At 53.6% G+C, this 14,236-nt stretch overlaps 1 pseudogene across 1 annotated transcript; it reads right to left on the bottom strand.

Annotated features, from left to right (window-relative positions):
- Positions 1–240: 240 nt before the first annotated feature.
- On the bottom strand, positions 241–13,472 carry LOC143655505 (tubulin epsilon and delta complex protein 1-like; annotated as a pseudogene). The gene is made up of 4 exons (XR_013162134.1): positions 13,386–13,472; positions 12,145–12,231; positions 11,355–11,531; positions 241–1,975 (listed from the first exon to the last, which is right to left on the bottom strand). The product of XR_013162134.1 is annotated as a tubulin epsilon and delta complex protein 1-like (transcript).
- Positions 13,473–14,236: the final 764 nt, after the last annotated feature.

A 14,236-nucleotide genomic window follows, 5' to 3' on the forward strand; every position in this document is an offset into this window, starting at 1 on the left:
CTAGTTCCTCTAAACCGATGCAAATGTACTAAGAAACAATGATCATGCATCTATGTGATGATGTTAAGAATTACTGAGTGCATATGTAGAATGGTATGATTTCTAAATGTTGTGTTAATTTCTTTTTTTTTCTCTTTCCGTTAATAAAAAAAATAAAAAAATAAAAAAATAAAAAATAAATAAATAAAATAACTAATTTAAAAATAAAAAAATAAAAAAATAAAAATAAAAAAACAAGTGTCAACAACATGCTATGTACAAAAAGCATTATTGAGGGAAAAAAACACAAGAAGGTTGAAAAATAAAGGATGGATAAGCATACACCAGGTTTATCAATGAGGTTTCTCCAAAGTAGCAGAACTCATAGGATATATGTACATGAGTGTGAGTGTGTGTGTGCATAAAGAAGCTTTTAAAAGGACTTGGCTCATGCAGTTGTGGGGATGGCAAGTCAAAAATCCATGGGGCAAGCTCAAAGGCTGGAAATTCAACTATCTTGAGACAGAATTTCTTCTTAAAGAATCCTCAGTTTTTGCTCACTAAGCCTTCCATTGATTAGGTGAAACCCACCCACCTTATTGAGAGTAATCTCCTTTAATTAAAGCCAATTGAGTGTAGATGCTGATCACTTCTACAAAATATTTTTACAGACAAATTCAGACCACAATAGCCTAGCCACATTGGCACATAATATTAACTATCATGCCAGGCAAATATGAAACAAAAGAAAGCTATAATATTACCTTAATATATAATGGAACAGACTTAAAGGCAAAAAAAGAAAACCCATAATGGACAAAGAAGGCAGTTATATGCTAGCAAAAGGAAGAGTAAAACAAGATTAACCTATCATAAACATATACACACCTAACAACTTAGCCTCAAAGTGTATCAAGCAATATTTAACAGGATGACTGGAAAAGGTGTATAAATGAACCATTATTTAGATTTTTCATATAAAATACCAAATCTGGTTTTTAAAATGGAGAATTTGTTTTTGTGCATATAAGTATTAAAGAAATTGGAACAATAATTAAAAATCTCCCCATCTAGCAATGCCAGGTCCACATAGTTTGTAGGTGAAGTCTACCAAATTTCAAGGAATAGTTAATTCCTACCTTACTAAATTATTCCAGAAAACAGATTGGAAAAGCTGCCTAGCTCATATTATGAGATAAATGAGATTCCAAAACCTAGTAAGGGTGATACAAAAGAAAGAATTAAAATTATGGACCTATTTCAGTTTTGAATATGGATATGAAAGTCTTAAGTAAAACCTTAGCTAACAGAAAGTAATTGAGTATTAAAAACTTAAAACATCATGATCAATAGGGTTTATCCAGGAATGCAAGGATGGTTCAACATGGAAAAATATATTAGTGCAATTAATGTAATGTCACTCATTATATTAACAAACAAAAAAATCATATGATGGCATTGATTAATGAAGACAAAGTATTTAGTACTTATAATAATTTTTTTTTTTAACTTTTAGAAAACAGGAACGGAAATAAACGCTCTAAACTTGATAAAAGTCACATACCAAAAGCACATTGCAAACATCAAACTTAATGGAGAAACTTCAGGAACATGCCGTTTAAGACAGAAAACAGGGATATTCACTACCACTACTGCTGAACAGCAAGCATTAACAAGATAGCCAAAATTAAGCTACAATCAACAATAGTATTTTTCTACACCAGCAATAACAGGACAGGACATATAATTTAACATAAGATACTACTCACAATAACAAAATATCATAAAGCATACAGAGACTAACCACTTAAGAATTTATGGACAAAAGTTGTAAAGTTTAATAAAGAGCATATAAAATGTTTTTAATAAAAGGAAAAGCAGTCCAGTGTTCTATGGTGGATTGGCATAACATAAAGATGTCAGTTCTCCAAAATCATCTATAGACTTAATTCAGGCTCAATTCCAGCTGGATTTTCCAAGGAACTTGAAAAACATTCTGAAATTTATAGAGAAATAAATGGCCATAAACAACTTATTTAACCTTAAAAAAGAAGAATAAAGAGTTTCACCCAACCAGATATTTAAAATAATACAAAGCCACAGTTTGATGGTCTTGTTGATATGTCAAATAGGCTAAAGTCCCCAGTTCTTCAATCATACACCAGTAGAGGTGTGCTATGAAGGTACTTTGATGTCATGAAAGTCTATAATCAGTTGACTTTAAATAAGGAAGATTATACTAGGTAATCAGATGGACCTGATTCAACTGAAGGGTCTTAAAGGCAGAGCTGAGGCTCCTCTGAAGAGAAATTCTGCCTATGGATAGCAACTCCAGGTCTTGCCCAGAAGGTTCAGTCTGCCCTTCCTGATGCCTGCCCTACAGATTATGGATTTTATACTTGCCTCCTGGTTCCTATAATCCCATAAACCAAGACCTAGTCACACATATATATGTATCTCCTCTCAATATATATCCCCTACTGTGGCTGAATGCTGACTGATACACATAGCAATAAAAGCGGTGTAGAATTTTTTTTAATTAATAAAAAAAAAAGCGGTGTAGTATTGGCACAGAAATAGAATCACGGACAGAAGAAAGAGGTCAGTGGAAGACCCCTGTACCTTTGGAAACATAATATTGAGAAAGGTGACCCCACATCAATGAGGAAAGGATATAATTTTAACGGATGGTGTTGGAAGTTGGCTCACAATATGGGAAAAATAAAAGAGCTGGATTCCTGCATAATCCCCCACCTACAAGGTGGGCTCTAGATGGATTGAAGACCTAAATGTTAAAGGAAAGATTAGCAGGAGGATGTGTAGAATACATCCCAGGAGAGGGAAGAACATCTTGAATAAAATGTTAAAAGTGAAAACCAAGAGCCAAAAAGAAAAATGATGCATTTGATTATTAAAAAGATTTACATTTTCTGTTCAACAAAGGGAAACCATGGGCAACATTTTAACCAGATTAAAAACTGGGAGAAAATATTTACAACGTGCAAAACCATCAATGGATTAAAATCTGAAATGTTCAAGGGATTCCAGCAGATCAACTTGGAAAAAGCAGCAATCCCCAAAGAAAAAGTGATCAAAGGACAGAAATAGGCAGTTTACAAAAGAGGAAATTAAATAAATAAATAACTACATGAAAAAATGCTCAAATTCAAGAGTTAAAGCAGTAGGGATTAAGCTGGGAGACTACCGAATCAGACTGGTAGAACTCTGGAAGTTGACCCTGAAGAGGGAGGGATGGCAATGGAGCCTGTGGGTTGGGAGAAAGGCCAGGAGGCTAGTGGGTGTGTGGGCAGGAGGGCCATCCCGAGTGCAGTCAGAAAGCCCTGCTCACATGCAGGTCCTGCGCACCCTATAATTTAGCTCGTCTGCCCCGGGGATAAATCCCAAAGCGTTGCTCACTCAGGTCCACATGAGGGCAGGGTCTCTGGAGGCAGCCCAGCGCCACCTTTGGGAAATGAAAGGTAACCATGGTGGAGGCGCCATGTTGGAGTGTTGAGACAGTGAGCGTGGGTTAGAAGCAGTGAAGTAGCTGCACACACAGCCTCATGGACAGAGCTTTAAAACATGCTACTAAATGGAAAGAGACAAAGTGGGAAAACACAAATACTTGCATTAGTCAGGACCAGGGTTCCCAAACAGTGTGCTGAGGCACCCCGGGTGTCGCAGTGAATTCACAGGAGCCCGGCAAGGTAATTTTAATTTCTGTGGAAGTACTGGAATCCTCTACATGAACGATTAGTTTGAGGTAGTTCAGAGTTTCAGCATCAGATGACACTGTTTTCCTTTTGATGATGTGTCTTTACGAAGCTGGGCTTACAGCAGTTGCCATGATAAAAAGTAAATTACAGACAAAGCCAATGCTGACCAGGAAAGGAGGGTGGCGATGTTCAACCCAGCTAAGGTTTGAGAAGCCCAGAGCCTAACAGCCCCAAACAACTTATTAGCAAGTCACTGTAGGAGTTCAAGAAGTAAATTAAGGGCGATTTTTCTGCAATTTATGCGTTTCCTTTTTCCAGATTGCTACCCAGCCCTCAGGACATAAATACTGGCTGAGTTTGGGGGGCTCCAATAAGAATTGTGGGGTACATCTTTGACACACCTGATGCTCACCGGGGCTTTCCTGGCCCCTCCCATGCCTTCCTGGGCTGCCTGTCTCCATGGTCACTTCCCTCCAGGGTGACCCCCAGTCAGCCCTTTGCACTGTCACCCCACCTCCTGCTGTACTTGTCTTGGCTCTGAATCACTTCTGCTGTTTGGCTTCCTTGCCCACCCCTCTCACGTTCTTAACAGGGTGTGGCTGCAAGCCTGAGGCCCTTTGGTAATAGGAATTTTAATAGGATTGTAACTGGCAGTCCCCACTGCCCCTCATTTCTGGTCTCAAACTCGCCACCACTGGGTCCAGCTCATTTCTCCTTCACAATGAAAAGCTAAACACAGCAAGTGAGGGTCCATCATCTGGGCTTTCCCCACTCCTTAGCCACAGGCATGACAGACACTCAACCTGCTTTCCCCGTGGCTGCAGGCAGGGACGGACTGAGCAAATGTCCCTCTCCAAAGCTCCTCAGCTCAAGCCACAGGCTCCAGGTCCTGGACACAGCAGCAGCCACTTCCACATTAGCTGAAGCAGTACCAGCTGCTCTAGTGTAGAGCACCAAAAAGTCAGGGGCTGCGCCCTACACCCCCATCCAGCTGACGCCCCTCTTTTGTGGCTGCTCTAAGACAAGACTCCCTGGCTCCACCTCTTTGCCTTCCATTCTCTTTTGTAGTCAAGTGTCCACCTCATCCCGAGCCCCTCTGAAACCAGGGGCCTCCAGGCTGCCTAATTTGGCCATCAAGTCTCAGTCATTGTCTTTGACCATAGAACCCTCCCTTCTGAAATGCCTTCTTCCCTGGGCCATCAAAGCTCCAGCCTGCCTCACCAGCCCCTCTCAGTTCCCCCTGGTTCTTCCTTAACTTCTGAGCCAGGGCTCCATCCTCAGGCATCTTCTCTGGCCTCCTCGCTCCATGCCTATGGGATCTCCACTCTGCTCCAGCCACATCTTCCCCAAATGCCAGACTTATGGAGCCCACAACCCACAGCAGCCCCATTTGGATGGCAGACATCACGGGTCGAAGCTCTGCCCCGAGCTGCCCACACCGCGTCCTCAAGCCTGCCCTCAGTCCCAGGAGAGGCAGCTTCATCCTCCCCACTGCAGACGCCAGCCTCAGGCTTCGCCCTGACTGCTGCCTGCCTGTCCCACAATCAAGAGACCCATGAGACCTGCACCTGCCCACCTACCAGCATCCAGCCCAGTCCAGCCCACAGCCTCTCCCTAGCCTTCTCTGCCTGAGCCCCTGTCCCTGCCTCCAGAACCCATTCACCCAGCAACAATCTTTCAGGATGAAATCCAGCCCAGCCTCCCCTGCCGTCACTGCTGCAGCACTTCGGTCTTGCCCAGAGTTTCCAGAATCCTCACCACGGGACACAGCTGCAACACATACCCTTCCCAGCTACCTCTCCAACCTCATCCGCCTTCCCTCCACTCCCCTGGCTCAGGCCATGCCAGACAACCAGCCCTCACCATCTCTTCCCCTCACTTCCTTCTGGCCTCTGGACAAACTAGGCTTTATCACCGATAAAGCCACACTCCCAGCAAGATACAGGTGCACACAAATGCACACATGCACAAGCAGATGCATACATGCACAGGAATGCACATGTACATATAAATGCACACATGGGCATGCACACCACACAGGCAGACACGCACACATGCACACAGGCACAGGCACATATACATGAATGTGCACACACACAAAGGCACACATGCAAAGCACACACACAGACACATGCACACATACAGGCACATGCACAGGCATGCACACACGCACATTGTGCAAACACAGGCACACATGTGCACAGAGACACATGCAAAGATGCATACACAGGCACATGCACACACTGGCATGCACACTCACAGGTACACATGCATGTGCACATGCACACACACAGGCACCTGCATGCACACACTCACAGCACACATGCACACACACACCAGTCTGCACAGACAGGGCTGCATGTACTATGTCCACAGCCACGAAGCCACAGAACTGGAGAGGGCCTTGCAGGTTCGAGGGAGACGCAGCATGTACATACACTTCCCCAGGACTCCTGTGGTGGGGTGACTCATCCCACAAAGACAGGCGCAAGGCTGAGCCCCAGTCCCAGGAGTCCCAGGAGTGAAGACTCACTTGGAAATGGGATCTCCAAAGAGTCTCTAAGGTGCTGCCAAGCTGAGCCAGGGTGGGTCCTAATCCAGCCAGGCTGGAGTCCCGATATGCAGAGGACAGCTGGACTGGGAAGGAGAGGCCACGGAGGAGCCAGGAAGAGATGGATGTCCATGGACACTCCCGGAAGGCCTGGTCCGGCCAACGCCCAAGTCTCCAAAAGTGCATTCCTGTTCCTTCTGCCTCCAGCTCAGAAGACTGAGAAGGGACCCACTGTGCAAAGGCCCCTTAGAGATGGCCGACTTCAGCCACATCTCGGTCCCAGCAGGACACTCCCCAGGTGCCTCCCGTGTTCCACACAGAGATGTGCCATGCAGGAGATCCTGGGGACAAACCAGCACGACCCCTGGCTGGGGGGCAGAGGCTGCAGGAGAGAGGCCAGGGTCCTCACCAGCCACACACCTCAGGTCAAGGTTGAGCCAAGGTTGACTGGGGAGCCAAATAGGAGACCCTGAGCTGAGCAGGGGAGGACAGTTGGCCCAGGGGCAGCAAGGTCGGGTGCTAAAGGGACCAGAGCAGTTGGAACCCAACAAGACAACAAAGCACGTGTGTGAAAACACACACATAGCTATGTGTGAGGTCCCGTGTGTGGACTTTGTCTTTTAATGTAATATAGTCACAGAACAGATGTAACTGTTCAGATCAACTGCCGAAGTTGATGGGGACTGAGGTTGCCGATCTTAAGACGGGGGGTCACCCTGTGTTCAGGGGGTCAGAGGGGCTCTGAAAGTGGAAGAGGGAGGCGGAGAGCATATGGCAGCAGCGTGAGGGCCCTCAAGGATGTGGAGGCCACGCGTAGGAGCCAGGGCAGCCTCTGGAGGCCACAGGTAGCTCCTGCTGGCAGCAGCAATGACCCAGCAAGCCTGGCAGCCAGGCCCATGGCCTGTAGGAGACTCAGCCTGCCCACCCCATACGGTGACCGGGGCCAGGCTGCTGAACCCCACAGCCAGAAAGTCACAAAGCCACCACGTGGCTTTTAGCTGCCAAGTGTGCAGCAACTTGATCGAGCAGTGCCAGGAGACTGTGGGCAGAGGGCTGCGGGCAAGAGGCCATTCCGTCTCCCTCGGCACCGCCGCTCAGTTGTCCTTACCAGGCCACAGCCCGCACCCCTTGTCTACTGCCTGCGTGTTAGATTCGTGTCTGGAGTTCCACAGACAGACTCAGAGATAACAAGACAGACTCACAGATATGTAGGGCCAGGCACAAAGACACACACACAGAGTCAGACAGACACAGGGACACACAGACACAGGGACACAGGGTCAGAAAGAGACACACACAGGGAACACAGACAGAGATGTAGGATCAGACAGACATACACACACAGACACACGCAGACTCACAGACCCATAGACCCCGTCATCCTGCAGTGGGCATGTGCACTGCTAGCTTGCCTCCTGGCTGTGCTGAGCTGGGCTTCCCAGCGCGAGTGCCAGCACAGAACAGATGACAGCGGGAGAGGGACTGCTGGGAGCCAGGACAAGGGAGGTAGCCTGTGGCTGAGGGCAGGAGGGGCCACAGCAGAGGTGGCAAGGAGAGAGCTGAGGCTAAGGCCCCAACCCAGGCTGGCGGGAGCCCCAACAAAGGAGAAGAGGGGTGCCTGACAAGGAGGCAGGGCTGGGGCCCCAGGCTGGTTTGTGTCTGCTGATGGGGGCAGGGGCCTACAGGGACACTCTAGCAGGCTGGGGGGACATCCCAGGAGCACAAACACTTCTTTGTCAGGGGCAGGCCAAGCTTGCCAGGGAGCCCCCAAGACAGAACCCCTCTGTCCACCACTCACACTGGGTGCCACCCCCCAAGAAATGGGCATTCATCTGTACTCAACACACTCACACATATGTGCATTCACATGCACACCAGACACACATGCTTGCATACACCCAATCATGTATACTATGCACATGCGTGCACACATGCACACATGTGCATACACCCACTCACATGTGTACCATGCATTCACATGCACAGCATGCACACATGTGCACATGCCCACTCACATGTGCACCAGGCACATGCATGTACTCACATGCATACCACGTGCACACATACTCACATGTGCTCCAGGCACATTCATGCACATACACTCACATGTGTACCAGGCACATACCTGCACATATGCTTGCACGCACACACACACATGCATGCACATACATGTACACATATACATACACTTAAACATGCATTGGGCATGCACAAGCATGCTCACATGCACACCCATACACACACACATGCACAATGGACACACCTGTGCATAAGCCCGCTCACATGTGCACCAGACACACTTTTAGCCCAGTACAGGGACCGGGTATCCAAGGCAATTGCTCAGGATGACCAGGCCCATTGGCTTTTTGGGTTCAGGGACATGGACTTCAGCAGCATTCCAAGGGTCCTGACACCCTCCCAGTGTAGGATGCACCTGAATCTCCATGCCCACCAGCCCCCCACGTGTCCAGCTTCTGCTACACCTGCCTCCTGGGTATACCCCTCCCCTGACTCCTCCCCCAGACAGAGACCTGAGAGGGCCACAAAGGGACAGCCAGCAACCCTGTCCTGCAGGGGACTCCATGATTTATTTCTGAGTCCACCTCAGGCCTGAACCCATGGCCACCAGAAGTTCTTATGACCTCCAGGGGTACGGGGTGGTAGGGAGGCGATAGTCAGGCCAGGACTCTGGACCCACCCAGTGCTGCTGGCCAAAGAGCTGGACCCTGGTGGGCCAGGATGGGCGCAGTGAGCACAGCCCAGAGTGTGCAACTGCCACTCCAAGGTCAGGATCCCACCAAGGGGGGTGTGCCAGGTGGCCTCAGCATCCAGGCAGCAACTCATGTTGACGCTGTCACAATGCCGCCTCCAGGCAGGCCTCCTTGCTCCTCAGCACTCAGATCTTCTTGGCAGCGGGCAGGCCCTGACCCATAGGCGCCCCGGGCTGGCTCCTCACCAGCCGGTGGGGCCCATGGAGCTGGGCCAGGCCCCTGTCTCAATCCCAGGCCTGCTGCAAGGCCACCAGGTCTTGCATCACAGCTGCCCGCAAGGTCCGCAGTGTCGTGCTCCACACAGAGCCCCGGCTCTGGCCTCGGACCTGCATGGAGGAGATGGCAGCACTTGCAGTGCCCGGGGACCAGCCCAGCCAGGCCATCGCACAGTGTCCCCTTGGCACTCCAGCTCCCTGACCCAACTTCTCCAAAGGATGGTGCGCCTGCCAGAGCCAGTTCAGAAGGCCCCCTCCTGGCCAGCTCTGCCCACCCTCACTGGGCCAGTGACCACAGGGCCCCCACTAGACTCAGGTACAGCCTGATCCCAGCACTGTGGGCCTTGCAGCAGGTCACCAGTCTCTGTTCGGTCCCTGCCCCTCCCTCAGGACTACCCAGCTGCATACCCTACTTGCTCCAGGCAGGGCCAGGTTCCAGCAGGCCAGGCCCCTAGGGGACAGCCAGCCTGTGATGTCCCCTCTGGGCTCTTGACCAGCCTCCTGCCATGCAGCAGCAGTACATGACCAGCTTCCTGGCCCCTGCAGACCCGCCTGCTGTGCATGTGGACAGACTGAGCACACATTAAGCTGCTGCTGCCTCCCAGGTCCCTCTGGGGAGGTCCTATCCCACAGCCCCGGGAAGGCTGGAGCGGGGCCTCTCCATGGGGTCTTCCTGTCCACAGCTGGGCCCCTGCCCCAAGAGAGGCACCCTGTACCCCAACTCTGCTTAAAAACGGCTCTGCCTGTGAGGTGTCTAAGAAAGGGAAATGGCCACAGTCTGACACGTGGAGCGTCATGCATCCTCACCGCTGCTGGGGAGAGTATGTCCAGCTCAGCCTGGCCAAGGGGACAGCCCTGACTCATGCAGACACCCGGTGAAGGGCCAGGGGACGGGGACAGCCCCGGTGGGGGGCAGCAGGCATCATCGCCACTTGGGTAGGGGCAGGGGCAGGGAGGAGTCCTTCCTCTTTAGAGAAGTGAGAGAACATTTCAAAGGGAAACCATGCCTGCAAACTTTTCAAATGTGTCTGAAAAACTAAACTGAAGAAGCAAATGTGGCACTGCATGAATGGCTCTGCTCAGCCATGGCCGGGGGTTGCCCAGGGCTGGTGACCATAACCCCAGGAGGCCCCAAGGCAGTGGGCAGGTGGAACGGGGGGCTATGAGGACCCCTAGCAGCCAGAACAAAACATACAGGGGCACCGGCCGCGGAACACTCCACGGGTGCTTCGGCCACGCGTGGGAGTCAGATGCAAGGCCAGGCCAGAGCAGCACAAACGCAGCTTTGGGAGAACCAGGCGTCTAGGCAGGTGTGGAGCAGCAGGGATGCGGCAGGGTCTTCACCATGGACCAACACGGCCCTTTGAGTGCAAACGGCGCACAAACCCAAGGGCACTGAGGGGCTCCGGGAAAGAAACCCACCCTCAGCCCCTCAGCCCTGCCCCCAGAAGAGGCTGGTGGAAGCGGAAGGGGCTAGAGTGCCTGGGGGCGGGGGCAGTCACTGCAAGGAAAGAGGCTGAGGAGGTCCCGGAGGTCCCGGGGATGGAGGGGACCCCCAGGATAGAGAGGAACCCTGGGGAATGGAGAGGATGCTGGGATGGAGAGGACGCCTGGGAATGGAGGGGACTCTTGGGGATGGGAGAGGACCCACAGAAATAGAGAGGACCCTCACCTTGGGAAGAAGGGAGCCCCGAGGATGGAGAGGACCCCTGGGATGGAGAAAAACCCTGGGGATAGAGACCTCCAGGGAAGGGAGGGGATCACTGAGGATAGAGAGGTGCCCCAGAAATGGGAGAGGACCCCAGGAGATGAGAGGAACTCCCAGGTATGGAGAGGACCCCTGGGGATGGAGTGGACCCCCAGAAATGGGAGGGAATTCATGGGGATGGGAGAGGACCCCCTAGAATGGAGGGGATCCTAGAGGATGGAGGTGATCCCAGGGGATAAGAGAAGATCCCAGGAGATGGGAGGGAATCCCAGGGATGGAAAGGATGCCTGGGGATGGAGGGGACTTCCTGGGATGGGAGAGGACCCCTGGGGACAAAGGGGATCCCCAAGGCTGGAAGGGACCCCAGAGATGGCAGAGGACCCCAGGGTTGAAGCAGACCCCCCACGTGCTCACCTGCGTGTCCCACACTGCCAGCAGGGCTCTGTGAGTGCCCGCAGCTCCTCCTCAAGGACCTCAGCTCCCCTGCCACCAACTCCCACTGCCAACCACAGGGTCAGGGATGTTGGGCAGAAACGTGGGCAGTGGGCCAGCATCAGGGGCCTGTGGGGGGCAGGTGTCCAGGACTGTGTCCTGCAGACAGACCCAAGGGAGGGGATGACAGACAGGGCTGCAGACAACAGGCCCAGCTTCCTGGGCATCAGGGGCAGACAGCGCCGAGGCTCAGAGGGGCACAGAGGCCAGAGTCCAGAAGGCTGCAGCCCCGAGCCAGAGACAGGAGCCAGTAGCATTGTGTCCCCACCAGCCTGGAGCCCCTGGCTCCCTTGCCCACTGGTGTCCCCGTCCAGCCACGTAGAACCCAGAGACGGCCCTGAGCTTGGAGGCCCCAAAGCCTCAAACAAACGCAGAGCACAGGCCAAGCAAGGGAGCTGCCAGGTGGGGATGACCCACAGCGCCCCTGGGGTGCACCTCAGTATCCACCCAGCTGGTCCCCCAACGGATCCACGTGCCCCCAGATGGCCGAGGGCTCCCGAGGTGGCCAATCCGGACAGGGACTAGACCAGAAGCCAGGAACGGACACACAGCTGCCCTGGGGCTTCCCTTCCAGTCCCCTCCCTGCCCCTGCCTCACCCCTCGTGCCCCAGAGCCTGCCCTTCCTGTCTGGAAAACGGGAAGCCCCTCCCACCCACGCAGGGCTGCCAAGCTCCAGGCCCTGGGAGCGGGCGAGCAGCTGTGCAGCCCGTACCATCCACCGCCAGAAGACCAGCTCTCGGTGCCGCCACGCCACGGCAGCCTCCAGGTGTGCGTTCTCCTTCTCCAGCGCCTGCAGCAGCTGAAACATGGCCCTGGCTGTCAGGACCCCCAAACCCGGTGAAGCCCCCACATCTCAGGGCCGTGCCTCTCCCACATACCACCAGCCTCAGCTCCCAGCCCCTCAGGGCTCCGTGCCCCACCGCATCTGCCCAGGCGCCTCACTCCCCTGGGCCCAGGTCTCCCTCCGGCCGTAGGGTCCCTGCCCCACCCAGCATCCAGCACTGCCCTGAGCAACTTCTAGCCTAAGGGCCAAGGAGGAGCAGCTGCGGGGGTGGGGCAGTCGTGGGGGGGGGGGGGGACGAGCAGCCAAGTCATCTCCAGGAGGAGCAAAGCCCAGGGCACCCAGGGACCCCCAGTACATCTAGGTAGAACACAGGCCCCACCCGGCCTTGCAGGGACCAGGCCACTGGAGCCAGGAGGGACCCAGGGCATATAGGGAGACACAGATCCCCCTAGAGCCACTTGCTGGCAGCCTCCCTCATGGTCCCGCCTCTGGGCAGTACCTGCTGGCCAGCCACTGTGGCAGGAGGCCCACAGTGGGGTGCCTCTGACCCCCATATCCCTAACCACAACAAGCCCAGGTTGCAGGGGCCGCTTGAGCCAGAAGCAGGAGCCGGGCCTCTGAGACTGCAGGCGGGGAGGGGCCGAGAAGGTGCCAAGCCCCGGGCTGGGTAGTGCCAGCCTTATCGCAAAAGTGTCAGCCAGATGGGGAAAGAGTCAGGGCTGACACATAGACCTGACAAAGAGGCATGAGGCCAAGGGTCAGTGGGGACAGTGGCAGGAGGGGTCAAGGGACAGGTGGCCATCTGCCTGGGCTCTAGGTGGGTTAGCTCAGAGCCCAGGGCAGGCCTGCTAAGGAAGTGCCATGCCCACCAAGGGCGGGCGGGCCCTGGGAGCTCCCTGTCCTCAGCATGGGCTTCGGGGCCCCACCCTCGACAAGACCCCAAACCCCTCTGCACCACCAGGGACTGGAACCTGCAGACCTCCAGGCTGCAACCCCATGCGTGTGAACCCCAGATGGTATCCCCACAATCTGCGTGGGTGGCCACAGCCAGCCCAGCCCTCAGCCCACCTGCCCTGGCTGCACCTATGGCCACAGGTGCCCAGCGGTCAAGCTTCGGCTCCTGAAAGCTGGGTCTTCTGTCCCAGGACCCTCCTAGACCCCAGCCTCACCTGCCAGCTGCTCTCCAGATCCCTGAGCAGTTCCGTCTGGGCGACAGACAAGTGGCCAAGGCTCAGGCTGCTGTGGCAACCTTGGGTTTATGCGTGGACCTGAAACCGCATACACACAGGTTGGGCAGGGACAGGGCGGGACAAGGATGGGGCGGGGCATGCTCCTTATGTGAGCCTAGGGGCGCCCGCACACATCCCATGTCCCACCCTCCATGGTACCTGTTCGAGGGCGAGGGCTCAGAGGGGCTGCACAGGCAGAATTCCCCTAGGGGTCCCCCACCCAACCACCTGCCACCCAGGGGACTGTGGAGGGGGCGCTAAGGCTAGGCTCTGAGCAGCAGTGTGAGGTGGAATGGCCTCCAGACAGGGCCTGAGGTCCAGCGAGGACAGGGGCATAGGGGCTGGACAAGAGTGCTATCTCGGCCTGGGGGGGCAGGAGGCAGGGAGACTCCCCAAAGGAGTTGAACTCAAGGAGGCAAAGAAGCATAAAAAGGGGTACAACAGAAGTGAGGGAAACAGGTCCGAGCAAGAGTGAAAGATGTCCCAGAGTGGGGGGCAGTAGGGGAAAAGGAGATGCACAAGGTGTGATGCAGTGAGGAGCGGGGTGCACCCAGGGAGATGCAGTGAGGGGGAGAGGATGGCACAGGGTTAGGTGCAGTGGGGGTGCACAGGGTATGGTCCAGTGGGGAGGAGGGGGGATGCACAGGATGTTGTGCAGTGGTGGGGAGATACCTTCCTCCAACCACTCAGTCAAGTCCCACCTACCCAGGAAGCAGTGCCTAACCCCCTACCCCGACCCCCAGCTCTCCTGCTTGGCCTCCGGGCCCCAGGAACCCAAGCGCAGCCCAGTG

Source organism: Tamandua tetradactyla, chromosome 14, assembly GCF_023851605.1.
Source record: "Tamandua tetradactyla isolate mTamTet1 chromosome 14, mTamTet1.pri, whole genome shotgun sequence".
NCBI classification, from domain to species: domain Eukaryota; kingdom Metazoa; phylum Chordata; class Mammalia; order Pilosa; family Myrmecophagidae; genus Tamandua; species Tamandua tetradactyla.